The sequence below is a fragment of the Rattus norvegicus genome, chromosome Y (genome assembly GCF_036323735.1).
Source record: "Rattus norvegicus strain BN/NHsdMcwi chromosome Y, GRCr8, whole genome shotgun sequence".
NCBI lineage: Eukaryota > Metazoa > Chordata > Mammalia > Rodentia > Muridae > Rattus > Rattus norvegicus.
Genome location: NC_086040.1, coordinates 5,974,316 through 5,993,123, shown reverse-complemented (window position 1 = coordinate 5,993,123; position 18,808 = coordinate 5,974,316). Strand labels below are relative to the sequence as shown.

Genomic DNA, 18,808 nt, shown 5'->3' with positions numbered 1-18,808 from the left:
CCTTCTTTCTGCTGGCCCTCAGGACTTCAGTCCTCTTTTCCCACCTAATAAGAAAATCATGTCCCCTCTCCCCAAACCTTTATCCTTTATCCCTCCTCAGTCCCAACCTCCATCTCCCCTTCTGGTTTCTTTCTTCTCCCTCCAAATTGGATTGAAATGTTTCCATTTGCACCCTATTCTTTGATGAACTTTTTGAATTCTGTGGCCCACATCTTGAGTATTCTTTACTATTATTGTCTAATTTCTACATATTATTGAGAATGTACTATGATTGTTCTTTGGGTCTGAATTACCTCATATAAAGTGATATTTTTTAACAGAAAATGGATAATTCCATCCATTTCCCTACAAAGCTAAGGAAGACACTTCAAAAAAATATTAGGTAATTTTCTTACTTACATTTCAAATTTAATTCCCCTTCCCAGTTTCATGTCCAAAATCCCCCATCCACTCACCTCCCACTCTCCTTATGGTTATAGCCCCCCACAGTCTTCTTACCAACCCCATATTACCCTGCACTGGGTTCAAACTTTGGCAGGACCAAAGGCTTCCCCTTTCACTGGTGCCCCAACAAGACTATTCTTTGCAACATATACAGTTGGAGCCCAGGGTCAGTCCATGTATATTCCTTCAGTAATGGGTTAGTCCCTGGAATCTGGATGGTTATCATTTTTGTTCTTCTGGAGATGCAAGCTCTTCAACTCTTTCCATGCTTCCTCTAATTCCCCCGGAAGGTCCATTTCTCTGTTCAGTGGTTTGCTGCCAGCATTTACCTCTATTGGATATGCTCAGAGATCTATATCTGGTCCCTTCCACTATGCATTTTTAGATTTTTAGTTTAATCAATCCTATCTAGTTTGGTGCATATATATATATATATATATATATATATATATATATATATATATATATGTGTGTGTGTGTGTGTGTGTGTGTTTGTGTGTGTGTGTGTGTGTGTGTGTGTGTGTGTGTGTATGTATGTCACATGTGGGTCAGGCTCTGAGTATCAATTCCTTGAGTCGATGCTCTAAAATTTGCTTCCATATACTCTCCTATTTATATTTTTCCCTTCTTAAGAAGAAGTGGGAGCATCTGCACTTTGGTGCTTCTTCTTTTGAGCTTTCTGAGGTCTCTGGATTGCATCTTGAGTAGTTCGAGTGGTTTGGATAATATACATTTATCAATGAGTACATACCAAGTGTGTTTTTTTTGTGATTGAGTTATCTCATTCAGGTTGATATTTCTAGTTCATTTCATTTGCCTGTGAATTTCATGAAGTTGCTGTTTTTGATAGCTGAGTAGTATTCCATTGTGTAGATGTACCACCTTTTTTAAAATCCATTCTTCTCTTGAAGTGCATCTTGGTTCTTTCCATGTTCTAGCTGTTATAAATAAGGCTGCTATCAACACAGTGGATCATGTGTCTTTGTTCTGTGTTAGACCATCTTTTGGTTATATGACCAGGAGTGGTATAGCTGCGTCCTTAGGTAGTGTAATATCCAAATTTCTGAGGAACCTGCAGACTGATTTCCGGAGTTGTTGTACCAATTAGCAATCCCACCAACAATTGAGGAGTGTTCCTCTTTCTCCACATCCTCACCATCATCATTGGCCCCTGAGTTTTGTTTTTTTTTTTTTTTTTAACTTGGCCATTCTTACTCGTGTGAGATGTAATCTCAGGGTTGTTTTGATTTGCATTTCCCTGATGAGTAAGGATGTTGAATATTTTTTGATGCTTTTTGACCACTTGATAATCCTCAGCTGATAATGTTTAGCTTCGTACCCATCTCGTTGGATGCTGATAAAAAAAATGAAAAATAATCAATACCTCTTCATGTTAAAAGTCTTGCAACATATCAGAAATCCAAGGTCCACACGTAAACATAGTAAAAGCAGTATCCAAAAAAAAGTAGCCAACATCAAACTAAATGGAGAGGGGTTGGGGATTTAGGTCAGTGGTAGAGCCAAACTAAATGGAGAGAACCTTGAATCAATACCATGAAATCAGGGAATAAAAAAGATTTCCCAATCTTTACTTACTTCTTTAATATGGTACTGGGATTCTTAGCCACAGAAATTAGACAACAGAAGGAGACCAAAGCGAATTCAAGAAGTCAAAATATCACGTTTTGTAGATGATATTATAGTATACTTTAGTGACCCCAAAAATTCCACTAGAGAACTCCTTCAGCTCATAAACAACTTCAGCATGTGGCTGTATATAAAATTAACTCAAACAAATCAGTAGCCTTCCTCTATGACTTCTTCTACTTCAAGGATAAAAAGGTTGAGAATAAATTAGGGAAATGTCATCCCTCACATTAATGACAAAAAATAGAAAATTCTCCAGTGTGACTCTAACCAAGCAAGTAAAAGGTCTGTATGACAAGAACTTCAAGTCTCTGAAGAAAAAAATTGAAGAAGATCTCAGAAGATGGAAAGATCTTCAATGCACAGGGATTGGTAGAGTTAACATGGCAAAAATTGCCAACTTGCCAAAAACAATCAACATATTCAAGGAAATCACCATCAAAATTCCAACTCAATTCTTCATAGAGTTAGAAAGAAATTTGAAAATTCATTTGGAATAACAAAAACCCCATGATAGAGAAAACTATCCTCAGCAATAAAAGAATTTCTTTGGCAATCACTATCTCTTACCTCAAACTGTATAACAGAAAAATAATGGTAAAATATGTATGTTAATGGTACAGAGACAGCGAGGTAGATAGAATTGAAGACCCACAAATGAAGGGGCACGCCAGTGGCCAACTGATATTTGACAAAGAGCCAAAAACATCCAAAGAAAAAGGCACAAACAGTGCTGTTTTGACTGGAGATTAGCATGTAGAAGAATGGAAATCAATCATTTTTTTTTTGGTTCTTTTTTTTTCGGAGCTGGGGACCGAATCCAGGGCCTTGTGCTTCCTAGGCAAGTGCTCTGCCACTGAGCTAAATCCCCAACCCCAATTCTTATCACCCTGTACAAAGCTTAAGTCAAAGTCGATCAAGGACCTTCACATAAAACCATATAATCTTAAACTAATTGAAGGAAAAGTGGTAAGAGTCTCGAATTCTTGGGCACTGGGGAAATTTCCTAAACAGAACACCAATGGCTCATGCTCTAATATCAAGAATCGACAAATAGGACTTCATTAACTTGTAAAGCTTTGGTAAGGAAAAGGGCAGTGTCATCAGAATAAGGGGCAACCAACAGATTAAGAAAAAATATTTTAATAATTCTTCATCTGATAGAATGCTAAAATAACTCTGTACAAATACTCAAGGACTAAGAGTCCAGAGAAGGACATAGTCCTTTCAAAAATGGTGTATATAACTAAATAAAGTATCCCAACTGAGGAATATCAATATCCTTAGTCATCGGTGAAATGCAAATTAAAAAAAATCCTACGATTCCACGGGATGCCAGTCAGAATGGCTAAGATAAAAAAAAAATCAGATGACAACAGATGCTTGCAAGGATGTGGAGAAAGAAAAACGCTCCTCCATTGTTGGTGGGATTGCAAGTTGGTAGAACCATTCTTGAAAATAGTCTGGAATTTCCTCAGAAAAAAGGATATAGTACTACCTGAGGATACCACATTACCACTTCTTGGTTATATACACAAAAGATGTCCCAACATATAACAAGGACACATGCTGCTAAATGTTGAGAGCAACCTTTTTTATAACAGCCAGAAGTTAACAAGAACCCAGATGTCCCTCAACAGAGTAATGTATAAAGGAAATGTGGTACATTTACATAGCTTTGTACTTGTAAGGTATTAAAAATTGTTTGCATGAAATTCTTAGGATGGAAGTTGAATATATCATCCTGTGTGAGGTAACCCAGTCACAAAAAGCAAAAATGGTATACAATTATTGGAAGTGGGTATCAGCCTAAAAGAGTGGAATACATAAGAAAGGATTTTCAGGTCATATGAAGCCAAAGCAGAACGAAGACCAAAATGCGGATGCCACATTCCTTCTTAGAAGGGAGAACAAAATATTCATGGAAGGAAATATAAGGACAAAGAGTTAAACAGGGACTGAAGAAAGGGTCAACCCATGTGGGGATATGTCCCATATGCAGCCACTCTAACCAGTCACTATTGCTGATGCCAACAAGCCCTAGCTGAGAGGAGTCAGATATGGATGTCTCCTGAGAGGCACTGACAGATCCCTACTGACACTGATGAGGAAGGTTGCAGCTAACCATTGGATTGAACAAGGGGGGATCAATGGAGTTTTTAGAGAAAGTTATTAATGAGCTGAAGGGGTTTGGAAAACCCTGGGAACAACAACAATACCAACAAAAGAGACGCCATCAGAAATCCCAGGAATTAAACCACCCATGTGTGAGTACACACTGAGGGAACCATCACTCCAGCCACATATGTGGCAGAGGACTTCACTGTCTAACAGCTTTGGGAGGAAAAGCCCTTAATTCTGTGAAGACTTGTTTCCCAGTGTAGGGTAATGCCAGGGCATTGAGGTTGAAGTGTGTTGGTGGGAATGGGAACAACCTCAGCGATGCCAGGTATTTTTGGAGAGTTATGGGAGAGGGAGGAAAAGAGATAACATTTGAAAAATAAATACATAAAATAGTCAGAAAAATTATTAAATAAAAATGACATTTTGTTCCATTAAATTAATCATACAGTAAAATATCATTTCCCACTTTAGATATTTGCACAAATGTTAGAGTTTGGCATTAACTTCCTTTGGTCTCTTTTGCTGTCTATAGCCAACATGTCCCTTTTTGTCATGACTTATATAAACAAAAATCCATTTTTCAATTTAAAGGAATATAGATTAAAAAATACTGATATCATTTGAGAATCAATGATACTAACAATTTTACTATACTTCCCTTCATTAAAAGTTAGACAACTCATTGAAGAAACTTCAATGGATAATATCAAAATATGTTTATAGTAATGGTACATCAAATACTTTTTGTTAATAGCCACAAACAAGAAATGTTTCTGATATTTATGCATTTTGGTATTTGACTCTGGAAAAAGCTGAATGATCTTAGATTTTTAAATAATGCATATAAATCATTTATTTTTAATATTTGTTGACAGAAGGAAATTATAAACGAATACATAAATACAATGTGGCACACATTTATAAAAAAAGCAAATTCAATATATAATTAATGAACCAAAGGTGAGCAATCATGTATAAAAGCAAGATATATCATTGAGTCTACCTAGAGTTGGAGTGAAGAGATGATACATGATTCCATGTGATTCTTTCTAGACACCTAATAAGATGAATTAATGTTGGAAAATGCTAAATAGCAATTAGTAGGTTTGATCTAATATACACATTTAAACACTGCATTTGAAGAAATATAACTAACTGATTTTCAAGTTTAAATGTACAGCATATGCAAAAATTCACTATGTCCATAAATTATCAATATGACTCAAGCAATTTCTCTGCTCGTATTAAAGTTGAATTATCAAAAATACATATACATGTATGTGTGTATGTATGTATGTATGTATGTATGTATACACACACACACACACACACACACAATACTCCTAAAAATTTCAAACAAATTAACAAATAATCAAGTCATTCAGAGAAAATCCATGAAATGGGATGAACTAAATTTCCAGAATAATGCTCTCCCAAAAGAATACTTTGTGACCAAAATCATTGCAGAAAATGGAATTGGAAAAAAAAATTAGTGTACACATTGAGGAATATTGACAAAGTCCCTTATCAAGGAAATTACAATAAGAAATTGAAATACAATATTCATTCTATTCAAGGTCTGTAGGGAAAAGACTGACCTTTGAGAAACGGAGAAACCCTAGAAAATTGAACTGTATGTCACAGGAATGAACCTGTGACATATAGAATAAAAATATTATCTAGAAGAATCTCCTACACTCTATGTTCCTAAATATTTTTTACCTATGGCATGCCCCTTAATAACTTTCTGCATTCCGAGCATGTAACCACCAGTGAAGCAGAGAGAAGTCTCTACCTTTAGAGAGGTGGAGTACATAAAGATTTCCACTGTGTCACAAGAAACATACCTGGAAAGTGCAAACTCGATTCTGGTCGAATCTAGGTAGGCCATGGCGATTCTCAGTGACATCATCATTAGATCTCCTTGAAAATTTTCTTGTATCCTGGAGAGCCTTAGCTTCTTCTGTGATGTCAAAAGTGTTGTTGTGACTTCAACTGCCTCTCAGATATTTCTTCAGTACCTCTAGGTTTTACTAATTGGCCTCTAATTCAGAGCAAATTGGGGAATGATAACAAAGAGGATGAAGAGATCAGAAATAGGGAGAAAGATGCTGGTCCTCTGTCTTGGTATAAAAAAACAAGGAATAAACATATGGTCCTATGGAAAGCTCAGTGAGACATTTATAGGGGTTGAGTGCTATCGCTGAAGAAATAGCCTTTTTCTGAGCCTCCCACATAAGGGAATCAGGATTGGGAGACCCTCAGAAGCATCTGGACTTCCCTGTTCTTATGGTTCCTGGAGAGTTTATATCATTCATTTTTTACTTCCAGAAGCCAAGAGCACAGTTGTTTTCCTGAGAGCTCATGACCTTTACTCTTTTTGTCAAGAAGAAAAGGTCTTAAGAAAGAAGTGAAAAACAAGTATTGTGTCTCTAGCTCCGAGTAAAGTCCTCCATGCTTTGGATACATATAGTGCAGTTTGTGTCTGACACTGATATTTGGAAGAAAGAAGTGCTTCTAGTTGAGACTTCATTATCTCAGACCTTCCACTAGTATTACTTTGACTACCACTTCAGAGTTCTGATGCAATATGTGTGATTACTTGGCAGCTTTCTTTTTCTTTATATCTTTCTTTTTTTATTTTTTTAGGGAAATTAATTGATTTTTAAATCGGATGTCTCTATATTTACATTTAAAATATTATTTACTTTCCCAGTTTCCTGCCCATATGATGCTTAACAGTTCCATTTCCTTCTTCTCTAGCCAGCCTTTCTGCTGCATGACATTCCCTTAAACTGGGAGACAAACTAGGGAGGACAAGGGCTTCTCTTTCCAATGTTGCCCAAAAACTCATCTTCTGCCACATATGCATTTGTTGCCATAGGTTCCATGTACGTTCTTTGTATATTGGTCTAGTATGAGAAAGTGGTGGTTCATTGACATTGTTGTTCCTATGGGGTTGAAAGCACATTCAGCTCTTCTAATCTTTTTTCAAAATTTACCAAATAGTGGTCCATTTTCAGTTCACTGGTTTGCTACTTGCATTCCCTTCTGTACTTGACATGCTGTTTCTGTGTCTCTCAGGAAATATCTATATTCAGTTCCTGGTAGAATGCACTTCCTACCTTCATCAATCTTACCTAGTTTTGTTGGCCTATGTATACATATATACTTTTGGTGGATCCTACACCTATGTAGTTAAGTGTAATGTTAACATGGATTCTGCCCAACTATTTCAAGAATGTAGAATTCACAAATGACAATGCAAATATACTCCCTCCTGTTCTTATGAAACTAGTAATGTTGAGGTGTCCCTGGACCTGAAGCCATTCCTCTCCCTGCCCATCCAAATGAATCTCATGTTTTGTCTGAAGAAAGAACCATGATAAAATATCCAAAACCCACAAGTCTGGCACTGGGAAAACAATATGGTAGTTACTAGAGAACTGACATCTGATGGGACTACAAAACTGCATTCTATTGTCCATGTTGTCTTTTGCTTTACTGATGTCTCATATCTTTTTGATAAAATAAGGATTTGGGAGTTTATTGTTCGAACTAGGTACAGAATATTTACACTGTTATATTCATTCTATTGCTGTGCCATCTTTGTTGCCAAAATCATTGCGAAAATATTGGAAAGGAAAACAGAATCTTTTAGTGCACATTCAGGAATATTATAAAGTCCCCTATCAAGGAATGTACAATATGAAAATGTAATACAATATTCATTCAATTAATAGGTCTATAACAAAAATACATGCTTTTGGGAAACAGGGAACAACTAGGAGATTGAACTGAACATCACAGGAATGGACCTGGGAATAAAATTATTATCCAGAAGAATCTCCTCCACTCCATGTTCCTAGATCTTTTCTACCCATACCAAGCCCCTATCTTTCTCCATTCAGAACATGTAACCACTAATGAAGCAAAGAGAATTCTCTAGCTTGAGAGAGATGTAGTATGTAAAGGTTTCCACTGTGTCACCGGAGACTCTCCTGTAAAGTCCACCCTCGAATCTGGTCAATGTAAATAAAGCAGTTCAGCAGGGAGGTCATTGCAATTCTTAGTGATATCATCATTAGTCCTTCCCTGAACAATCTCTTGTATCCTGCAGAGACCTAGCTTCTTCTGTGATGTCACGAGTGTTGTGCTGACTGCAATTGAATTGCAGATATTCCTTCAGTACCTGTAGGGTTTACTAATTGGCTCCTAATTCAGTGTAAATAGCCATTTGGGAGGGAGAACAAAGAGGAAGATGATATCAGAGATGTGGAGAAGGAAGCTGCCCTTCTGTCTTTGTATAAAAAAAGGTAGAAATACGTGGTCTATGGGAAAGCTTGGTGAGTTCTGCATAGGGGTTGAATGGAATCGCTGAAGAGATAACCTTGATCTGAGCCTTCCACATATGGGTATCAGGAATTGGGATCCTCTCAGAAGCATCTGGACTTCCCTGTTTGTTATGGTTCCTGGATGTCAGAGAACTTATATCATTAATTTCTTACAAAATCTAAGAGTTAGGAAGGGCATAGATTTTTTTTCCTGAGAGCTCATGACTCTTATACTTTTTGTCGCAGAAGAAAAAGTTTCTAAGGAAGAAGGGAAAGAAAGGTATTATATCCTCAGCTCAGAGTAAACTCCTCCATGATTTGGATTCAATTAGTGCAGTTTGTGTCTGACCCTGTTATCTGGGATAGAGAAGTGATCCTAGAAGATACTTCATTGTCCTCATCTTTTCACTAGTATTACTCTGACTGCCATTCCCTGTCAGTGACTTTTTAGATTTCTGAGTCAAAAGGTGTGAGTAGTTGGTTGTGCTCTTTTCTTTAATTCTTTCTTTTTTATTTTTACCATATTTTATTCCTTATTATTAATTTGAAATGTCTATATTTATATTCAAATGTTATTTCCTTTCCCAATATCCTGCCCATAAGATCCCTAACCATGCTCCTGCTCTTGTTCTATTATGCCCCTTAGTGTCCCTTTACGTTCAATTGAACTGTGAGTCTAACCCAGGGAGACGAAATGGTTTGTCCTTCCATTGATGCTTAAGAAGGACATACTCTGTCACATATGCAGTTCCAGCCATAGTTCTGTCCATGTACCTACTTTGAATATCGGTTTAGTACCAGAAAGCACTGATTCATTTGCATTGTTGTTCATATGTGGTTAAAGCCCCTTAACCTCTTGTAATACTTTCTCAAATTCTACCAACAAGAGATCCATTTTAAGTTCACTGGTTTGCCACTAACACTCACTTCTGTATTTGACGTGCGTGTCTCTAGGGAAAGATCTATATCTGGTTTCTGGCAGAATGCAATTCTTAGCTTCATCAATCTTACCTAGTTTTTGTGGCATTATATATATATATATATATATATATATATATATATATATATATATATATATATGTATGTATGTATTTTAATGGCTCCTGCAGTGATGAAGTAAGGTGGAATTTTAACATAAATTCGGTGCAACTAGGTCAAGAATATAGAATCCACAAATAAAAATGCCAAATAAACTCCCTCCTGTTCTTATGAACCTACTGAAGTTCAGGGTTCTGTGAACCTCAGTCATTCCTCTCCCTGCCCATCCTCCTGAATCTTTTGTTTGTTGTGAAGAAAGAATCATGGTTAAACACCCAAAACCCTCAAATCTGTCCTTGGGACATTGGAAGGTTGATACTGTAGTACTGATATCAAAAAGATCTAGAGAAACAATTTCGATACTGCATGTGGTCCTTTGCTTTACTGATGTCTGAAAATTTTTAAAAAACATAAGGATTAGGGAATTTATTGTTTGAGTAGGTACACAATATTTACACTGTCATACTCACTCTGTACCTGGCCCCCTTTTTGCCATAATCATAGCAAAAAATTGAATTGGAAAACATTTTTTGTGTATACATTCAGGAATATATATAATGTCCCCGCTCAAAGAATGTAGAAAAAATTTAATACAATATTTGATCAATTGAAGGTCTATAGGGAAAATACTTGCCTTTTAGAAACAAAGAAAACCTAGGAAATTGAAGTGTATGTCACAGGAATGGACCTGGGAATAAAATTATTATCCAGAAGAATCTCCTCCACTCCATCTTCCTAAATCTTTTCTACCCATGCCATGCCACTGACTAACTTTCTCCATTCAGAGCATGTAACCACTAATGAAGCAAAGAGAAGTATCTAGCTTTAGAAAGATGGAGTACGTAAAGGTTTCCACTGTGTCACAGGGAACTCTCCTGGAAAAGGCAGGCTTGAATCTGTTCAATGTAAGGAAATCTGTTCAGCACGTTGGCCATGGCTGCTCTCAGTGACATCATCATTAGGTTCTCTCTGAAAAATCTCTTGTATCCTGGAGAGCCCTAGCTTCACCTGTGATGTCACAAGTGTTGTCCTCCCTGCAAATGCCTCTCAGATAGACCTTCAGTACCTCTACGGTTTACTAATTGGCCTCTAATTCAGAGTAAACAGCCACTTGGGAGTGAGAAGAAAGAGGATGAAGAGATCAGAGATGGGGAGAAAGAAGTTGGCCTTCTGTATTTGTATAAAAAAGGAAGAAAAACTTGGTCAATTGGAAAGCTCAGTGAGCCCTGTTTAGGGGTTGAGTGGGTTTGCTGAAGAGATATCCTTTATCTGAGCATTCAACATATGGGAATCAGGAACTGAGAGCCTCCCAGAAACATCTCGACATCCCTGCTTCTTATGGTTCCTGGAAGTCAGAGAGTTTATATCATTAATTTCTTTATTCCAAAAGCCAGGTGTTGGAAAGGCCCCAGTTGTTTCCTGAGAACTCATAGCTTTTATAATTTTTCCCAGAAGAGAAAGGTCCTAAGGAAGAAGGGAAAGACAAGTATTGTGTCCTCAGCTCTGAGTTCACTCTTACTTGCTTGGGAATCCTATACTGCAGTTTGAGTCTGACACTGATATCTGGGAGAGTGAAGTGCTTCTATTTGAGACTTCATCATCTCAGTCTTTCCACTAGTATTACTCTGACTACCATTCTCGGAGAATGACCCCTTAAAATTCTGAGTCAATAGGTATGATTAGCTTGCAGTTAACTTTTCTTTTTTTCTCTCTTTATTTTTTATTTTTTAACAACATTTATCGCTTTTCCTAATTGGATATTTTTATATTTACATTTCAAATGTTATTTCCTTTCCCAGGTTCCTGTTCATGAGATCCCTAAACAGTCCCACTAAACTACTTCTATAACCCCCCTTACTGCACCTTGACATTCCCTTGAATTGGGAGGCAAACCTAGGGTGGAGCAGGGGTTCTCCATTCATTGGGGCCCAAAAAGGCCATCTTCTGCTACCTATGCAGTTGGAGCCATAGGTCTGTCCATACACAGACTTTGAATATTGGTTTAGTACCAGAAAGCTCTGCTTAATTGAATTGTTGTTCTTATGGGGTTGAAAGTCCTTTCAGCTCTTGTAATCATTTCTCAACATCTACAAACAAGAGGTCCATTTTCAGTTCTCTGGTTTGCCACTAGCATTCACGTCTGTTTTTGACATGCTCTAGCTTGTCTCTCAAGAAAGATCTAAATCAAGTTCCTGGCACCATGGTTTTCTTAGCTTCAACAATCCTATCTAGTTTTGGTGCCAGATATATATATATATATATATATATATATATATATATATATATATATATATATATATATATATATATATACTTTTGGTGGCTCCTACTACTATGAATTTTGATGGAATATTTACTAGGATTCTGTGTAATTAGGTCAAGAATATAGGATCCACAAATGACAATGTCAAATAGACTCCCTCTTGTTCTTTTAACCTATTGAATTTGAGGTTTCACTGGACCTCATGCAATTCTTCTTGCTTCCTGTCACCCAGAACCTGATGTTTGGCCTGAAGAAAGAATAATGGTAAAACATCCAAAACCCTCAAGTCTTTTCCGAGACCACAGGAAGGTCGATATTAGAGAACTGATATCTAATAGAACTACAAAACTGCATTCTATAGTCCTTGTTGTCCTTTTCTTAACAGATGTCTGGTAATTTATGGATAAAATAAGGATTTGGGAGTTCATCATTTGAAGGAGGTACACAATATTTACATTGTTATATTCACTCTATAGCTGGGACCCGTTGATGCCAAATTCATTGCAAAAAATGGAGTTGGAAAAATGAAATTTTTGAGTTCACATGAGGGAACCTATATAATGTCCCCACTCAATGAATGTACAATCAGAAAATGTAGCACAATATTCACCTACTAAAGGTCTGTAGGGAAAATACTGGCACCTGGGAAACAGAAAATCTAGGGAATTGAACTTTATGTTACAGGATTGGTCCTGGTTATGACATTAATCTCCAGAAGAATCTCCTTCTCTCCGTGTTCCTAGAACATTTCTACCCATGGCAAGCCCCTGACTAACTTACTTCTTTCAGTGCATGTAACCAATGATGAAGCAGAGAGAAGTCTATAGCTTTAGAGAGATGTAGCATGTAAAGGTTTCTACTGTGTAACAGTTACACTCCTGAAAAGGATACCTCCAAATCTGTTCAATGTAAGGAAAGCTGTTTAGGAGGTAGGCTATGGCAATTCTAAGCGACATCATCATTAGGCCCTCCATGAAAAACCACTTGTATCCTGGAGAGCCCTAGCTTCTTCTGTGAGGTCCCAAGTATTGTCTTGACTGCAACTGCCTCTCAGATATTCCTTCCATATATCTACAGTTTACTAATTGGCCTCTAATTCAGAGTAAAATGCCATTTGGGAGGGAGAACAAATAGGAAAAAGAGATCAGAGATGGGGAGAAGGAAGCTGTCCTTCTGTATTGGCATAAAAGAAATGAAGAAATATGTGGTTCTTGGGAAAACACCCTGTTAAGATGGTTTTAGTTCTTTTGTTCTATGGGTAAACCGTGCTCATGGAGAAGTTGCTGAACATCCTAAAGACCTTTGGGCAGATGGTAAAGTTTCTAGATACACCTTTTTAGACTTTGATGGTCCTGGGGATTGTATGGCTGATGACAAATCTTTCCCAGGAAGAGTGCTAGAGTGAGATGGATTTTTAGATGCTTTAGAAGACTTGGAATTTTTGTGATATACTTGGGCTAATGGCACAAGGTATAAATGATTTTTTTCGATGTGGACTTTCCCTCAGTCCTTTGGAAATATTAAATTTGTTTTGAATTTTTGAAGTCTAATTTTCACAATGACAATTTACTTTGAGCATGGAGAACACTTTCTGGAGCACTAGAGAGGGGTGAAGAAATTCCCTGAAACGCTAGGGCAGACGGTGAGCATGCCTTTTTGGTAGAAGGAGGAGTTTCTTGAGCATCTTCGGACAATATGGAATGTCCAGCATGCCCTTGTAAGGATTGGCAACTTTCCACAATTCCTTTGTAATTTTTGGAAAATTCCATGGCTTTTTGGACAGATGTACAAGTTGTGGGACTCACCTGAGGAGTAGTTGTAGCTTTTGATGTTCTTTGGCAGCAGAAGATGGGACAAGAAACCTTTTGGCAGAAGGGGGAAGGATGAACCTGTCTTTCTTAGTGGAGAAATTTCTCAAGACTCCATCAGAAGGATCAAATCTTAACACTTTGTTTATAGAAACTGGCTGACTGTGGTCCATTTTTGTAGAGGGACAATGTTGACAATTTCTCCCCAGAGAGGACATGTGAAATAAAACTACTTGGGTAGATGGGTATAGTTGTAAAGCATGCTGTTCAGATGCAATAGATTCTAAGACATCCTTCTCATATGAGGAACGTCTTAATGTACCGTGTATATGTGTAGAAATCCTGCCTGATGTCAGAATGGGGGTTAGGGATTAGAGCTACCTCTGAAGATGTGACCTCTCCTAGAGCATCATGGACATATGTGAGAGGTCTGGGATCCTCATGAGCAGATAAGGATGTTTCTAGATATTGTTGTGTAATTCTGGATATTCCAAGAAAAATTTCTTCTCCTGGAGAAGAGGAAACAGACTTTCGTATAGAAGTGTCAGGTTCCTAGCCTGCTTGTTAGGCCAAATAGGTTCCAATGCCCCTTCAGAAGACTAGGTAAAATACAGAGCCTTTGAGGTATTTGGCAGATGTTCTGGGTCTGCTTGTTGGCATAAAGAAGGACTGACAACCCTGTGTGCACATTTGGAAGAGTGTGTACCATCTTCTGTAGTTGGATAAGATGGCTGATCTTCAGGAGATAAGAAAGCTCCCATAACCTCCTGTGAAGTTTGTGGAGGTCAACTGCATTCTTTTGCACAAATGGAATCCAAGGAATCCCTTTCCTCAGATGTCGAGGATGCTACAGACACTGGTGTTTGCATATCATGTTCCACCACTCCTTTTCACATATGGTTGGATCCATAAGGTTCTCTACAGTTGGAATATGTCCAACATATGTGTTTTGTACATGTGTCACATCCACAAGCAGTTTTTAAAGATGTGGCTGTGGGTAGAACTCCTTTAGTAGATGTTTATCGCCCCACAGTTTCTTTATGAGATAGAGTACTACTCAGAGAATCCTGCTCAGTTTTGGGAAATTCTAGCATCTCTGATGTATATGGGGAAAATTCTGGAGTCTCTCCTTTTGGACAGAATGTCCTAGAGACCCTGAGTAGGTAGGGAATGCTTTATCTTCACTGCACATTGTATCAACATGGAGTTTGCATGCCTCATTGACTGTGTGTTGTGATAAACTTGGCTCTTTTGGGCCTGATGAAAAGACAGGAGGGTCCTTTTGGGTGGTAGAGCATATTTGAGTAATTCTCTGTTGTATAGGGACATTGGAAGTACTGGGTGAGATGATGAGGGTGCTAGATCACATTTTTTATATGCACAAGGCACAGGAGCCCCTTGGGTAGTCTCAGAATTTTCTACCACATCTTGCGTGCATGTGGAACTCTCAAGAGCCCCTTCTGAAGCTGGCAGTGGTCCTTGATCTAATGGGGTACATGCAGAAAGTTTTGTCTCTGAAGGGGCTGTTTTGTGTGTTATGAGGTTCACTTGGGAATTTGTGACTGTATTTTGTCCCCCTTGGATCATAACTGATGATTTAAGCCCATTTTTAATAGTGGACTGTGAAGTTCCTCTTGGTTTAATAGGAAAGTTTTGAAATCCCCTTTGTCAGCAGAATCAGTTTTCAAACTCATTTTACCCGAAGCAGAATGCATAAGGTATTTGCTGGAGATGGGGAACATCTTTGACTGTCTTTGTGTGTGGACATAGCTCTCTGCCCTGCTTCAGCAGCTGGCGAAGGTATTTAAGTCTCATGTGGAGAGGGGGCAGGAGTTAATCCATTTGTGGAATATGAGAAATCACTTAGATTGCCTTTAAGAGAAGTTATGCAGCCCTCTTTTTATAATGGGGCCTATTGTAACTCCCCTTGACCAGAGGGGTCTTGTCCAACACACTTTGGAGAAGAATTTGAAAGATTGGAGACCTGTAGGATAGGAAATGAATATTTGAAACTCCTTTGAAAACTCTGTGGGACAGAGATTTTATCACCCAAAGATTGGGTAATACTGAGACCTCAGGGAAGTAGAGACTGCCACTTATGTTCACCTGGGCCCACATCCCTAGCCCAAGAGGAAACTGCAGAGTGCCTTTGGACACATGAATATAGGAGTAGTCAAGCTGCAGGAGCCCTGAAGTCTGAAGTGCACCTGGATCTGAAATGGTGCAAACCACATCCTAGAACCAAATCTCGTGTTTGGTGGGGAAAACTGAGACCATCAGAGTGTCAGAAACCCCTGAGAACTCTGCTCACATTCCTGACTCAAAAAAAAAAAAAAAAAAAAAAAACCAAGCTCCATCTGGGCCTCTTGTGCATAGGGACGTAGGAGCAGTACAGGCAGGACATTTCTGGTTGCTGCTCTCATGGAGAGCTGAAAGTTAGCCCAAGGTGCGACTTCAGGCCTGAGACCAGAGGGGAAACCAACTTTCCTGCTCCAAGTGTCCTGCGTGATATACTCAGGAAAAGCAAACGCGGAATTTCCATTGGGACCAGGCACTTCCAGTATCTAGTTGGCACCTGAACCTCCCTGATCCTGGCCCATAATTCCCTGCTCCTAGATGCTGTGGGAGAGAGAGCTGATCACCCAGGAGTGTAGGATATACTGAGACTACAGGGCAGGAGAGACTGACACTTTTCCCATCATTGCCCAAATCTCTGGCCCAAGAGGAAACTGCATAGTGCCTCTGGAAACAGGAATATAGGAGGAGTAAAGCTGCAGGACCACCATGTTCCAGACTGTGCCTGTATCTGGACTGAACTGGTCAAACAGTTCCCTGCACCCAAATCCTGAGGGTGGGGGAACTAGAAGTTCAGAGGAGCAGACACTCCTGGGACACTAGAAAAGACTATTCTCTGCCCAGATTCCTGACACAACAGGAAAACACCTTGTGCCATCTGTGCAACCCCCCCACAGAGGAACATAGAAGGAGTAGTTGCAGGTCCTGCTGGTTCCGACCCACGGACAGCTGAAAGCCAGTGCACAGGAGAAACTACACGCCTGAGGGCAGAATACTCTGTTCCCATAACTGGTTAAAAGAATACAGTAAAACAGGTCTACAGCAGTCCTGACACACAGACCTACAGGACGGTCAAACCACTGTCAGAGTCAGAGAAGCTAACTCCAGAGACAATCTGATGGCCAGAGGAAAGCACAGGAAAGGAAGCAACAGAAATCAAGACTACTTGGCGCACACCAGAGCCCAGTTCTCCCACCAAAGTAAATACTGGATATCCAAACATACCAGAAAAGGAAGATCTCAATTTAAACTCACATTTTATCATGAAAATCGACGATGTTAAGAAGGTCATAAATAAATCCTTTAAGAAAATATAGGAAGACAGAAGTAAACAACTAGAATCCCATAAATAGAAACAGAAAAATACCCTAAAGAAATACTGGAAAAACCACAAAACATGAGAAGGAAATGAACAAAACCATTCAGGAGTCAAAAATGGAAATAGAAACAAAGACGAAAACATGAAGGGAGACAACCCAGGAGATGGAAAACCAAGGGAAGAGACCAGGAGTCATAGATGCAAGAATCACCAACATGATACAAGACATAGAAGACAGAATCTCAGGAGCAGATGATTCCATAGAAAACATCCACACAACTGTCAAAGATAATTTAAAACAGAAAAAAGTTCCTAGCCCAAAACATACAGGAAATCCAGGAAACAATGAGAAGCTCAAACCTAAGGATAACAAGCATAGAAGACAGTGAGGACTGCCACCATCTAGGGACAGTAATATCTTCAACAAAATCATAGAAGAAAACCCCCTAACCAAAAGAAAAAGAAGCCCATGAACATACAAGAAGCCTAAAGAACTCCAAATAGACTTGTCCAGAAAATAAAATCCTCTAGTCACATAATAGTCAAAAAACCAAATGCACAAAAAAAGAAAAATATTAAAAGCAGTAAGTGAAAAGGTCAAATAACATATGAAGGCAAACCTTTCAGAATTCCACCAGACTTCTCACCAGAGACTATGAAAGCTAGAACATCCTGGACAGATATTATACAGATTCTAATAGACCACATAGGCTAGCCCAGTTTACAGTATAATGAAAAACTCTCAATTAACATAGATAGAGAAACCAAGATATTCCATGACAAAACCAAATTTAAACAATGTTTTTCTACATATTCAGTCCTACAAAGGTTAATAATTGGCAAAGCCCAACACAGGGAGGCAAGTAAAACCATAGATAACGCAAGAAATTAACCTTTTCACAACAAAACAGAAGAGGAAGCACACAAACATAAACTAACCTCCAATTACGAAAATAACAGAAAGCAACCATCACCATTCCTAAATATCTTTAAACATCAATCAACTCAATTACCCACTAAAAGGACACAGAATAACAAACTGGATATGCTATTAGGACCCAGCATTTTGCACTACGGGGAACACAGCTCAGAGAAAAAGACAGACATTACCTCAGAGTGAAAGGTAGGAAAACAACTTTCCTAGCAAATGGTCTGAAGATACAAACTGGAGTAGTCTTTCTTAAATCAAATAAAATCGACTTCCAGCCAAAAGTCATCTAAAAAGATAAAGAAGGGAACCCATCATTCATCAAAGGAAAAATTCCAAAAGATGAACTCTCAATCATAAATATCTATGCTCCAAATAAAAGGGCATCTACATACATAACAGAAACCTTGCTAAATCTCAAAGCACACGTTGTACCTCACACATAATAGTAGGAGATTTCAAAACACCGCTCTCATCAATGGACAGGTCATGGAAAGAGAAATTACACAGACACATAGAGAAGTCATGAACCCAAAGTACGTAAAACATAATTATAGAAAATTCTATCCTAAAGCAAAAGGATATACATTCTTCACACACCCTCATGGCAATTTCTCCAAAATTGACCATATAATTGGTCATAAAACAGGCTCAACAGAAACAGAAATATAGAAATAATCCCATGCATTCTATCAGGACATCATCGGCTAAAGCTGGTCTTCAATGACAATACGGAAAGAATGCACACATATACATGGAAGTTAAACAATGCTCTACAGAATAATAACCTGGTCAAGGAAGAGATTAAGAAAGAAATTAAAGACTTCT

The 18,808-nt window shown here is 38.3% G+C and overlaps 1 long non-coding RNA gene across 1 annotated transcript; it reads left to right on the top strand.

Moving 5' to 3' along the window:
- Positions 1–10,590: 10,590 nt before the first annotated feature.
- On the top strand, positions 10,591–12,202 carry LOC134484436 (uncharacterized). Its single transcript, XR_010061895.1, has 2 exons — positions 10,591–11,260; positions 12,083–12,202. It is a non-coding gene; the product is annotated as an uncharacterized LOC134484436 (long non-coding RNA).
- The last annotated feature ends 6,606 nt before the right edge of the window (positions 12,203–18,808 follow it).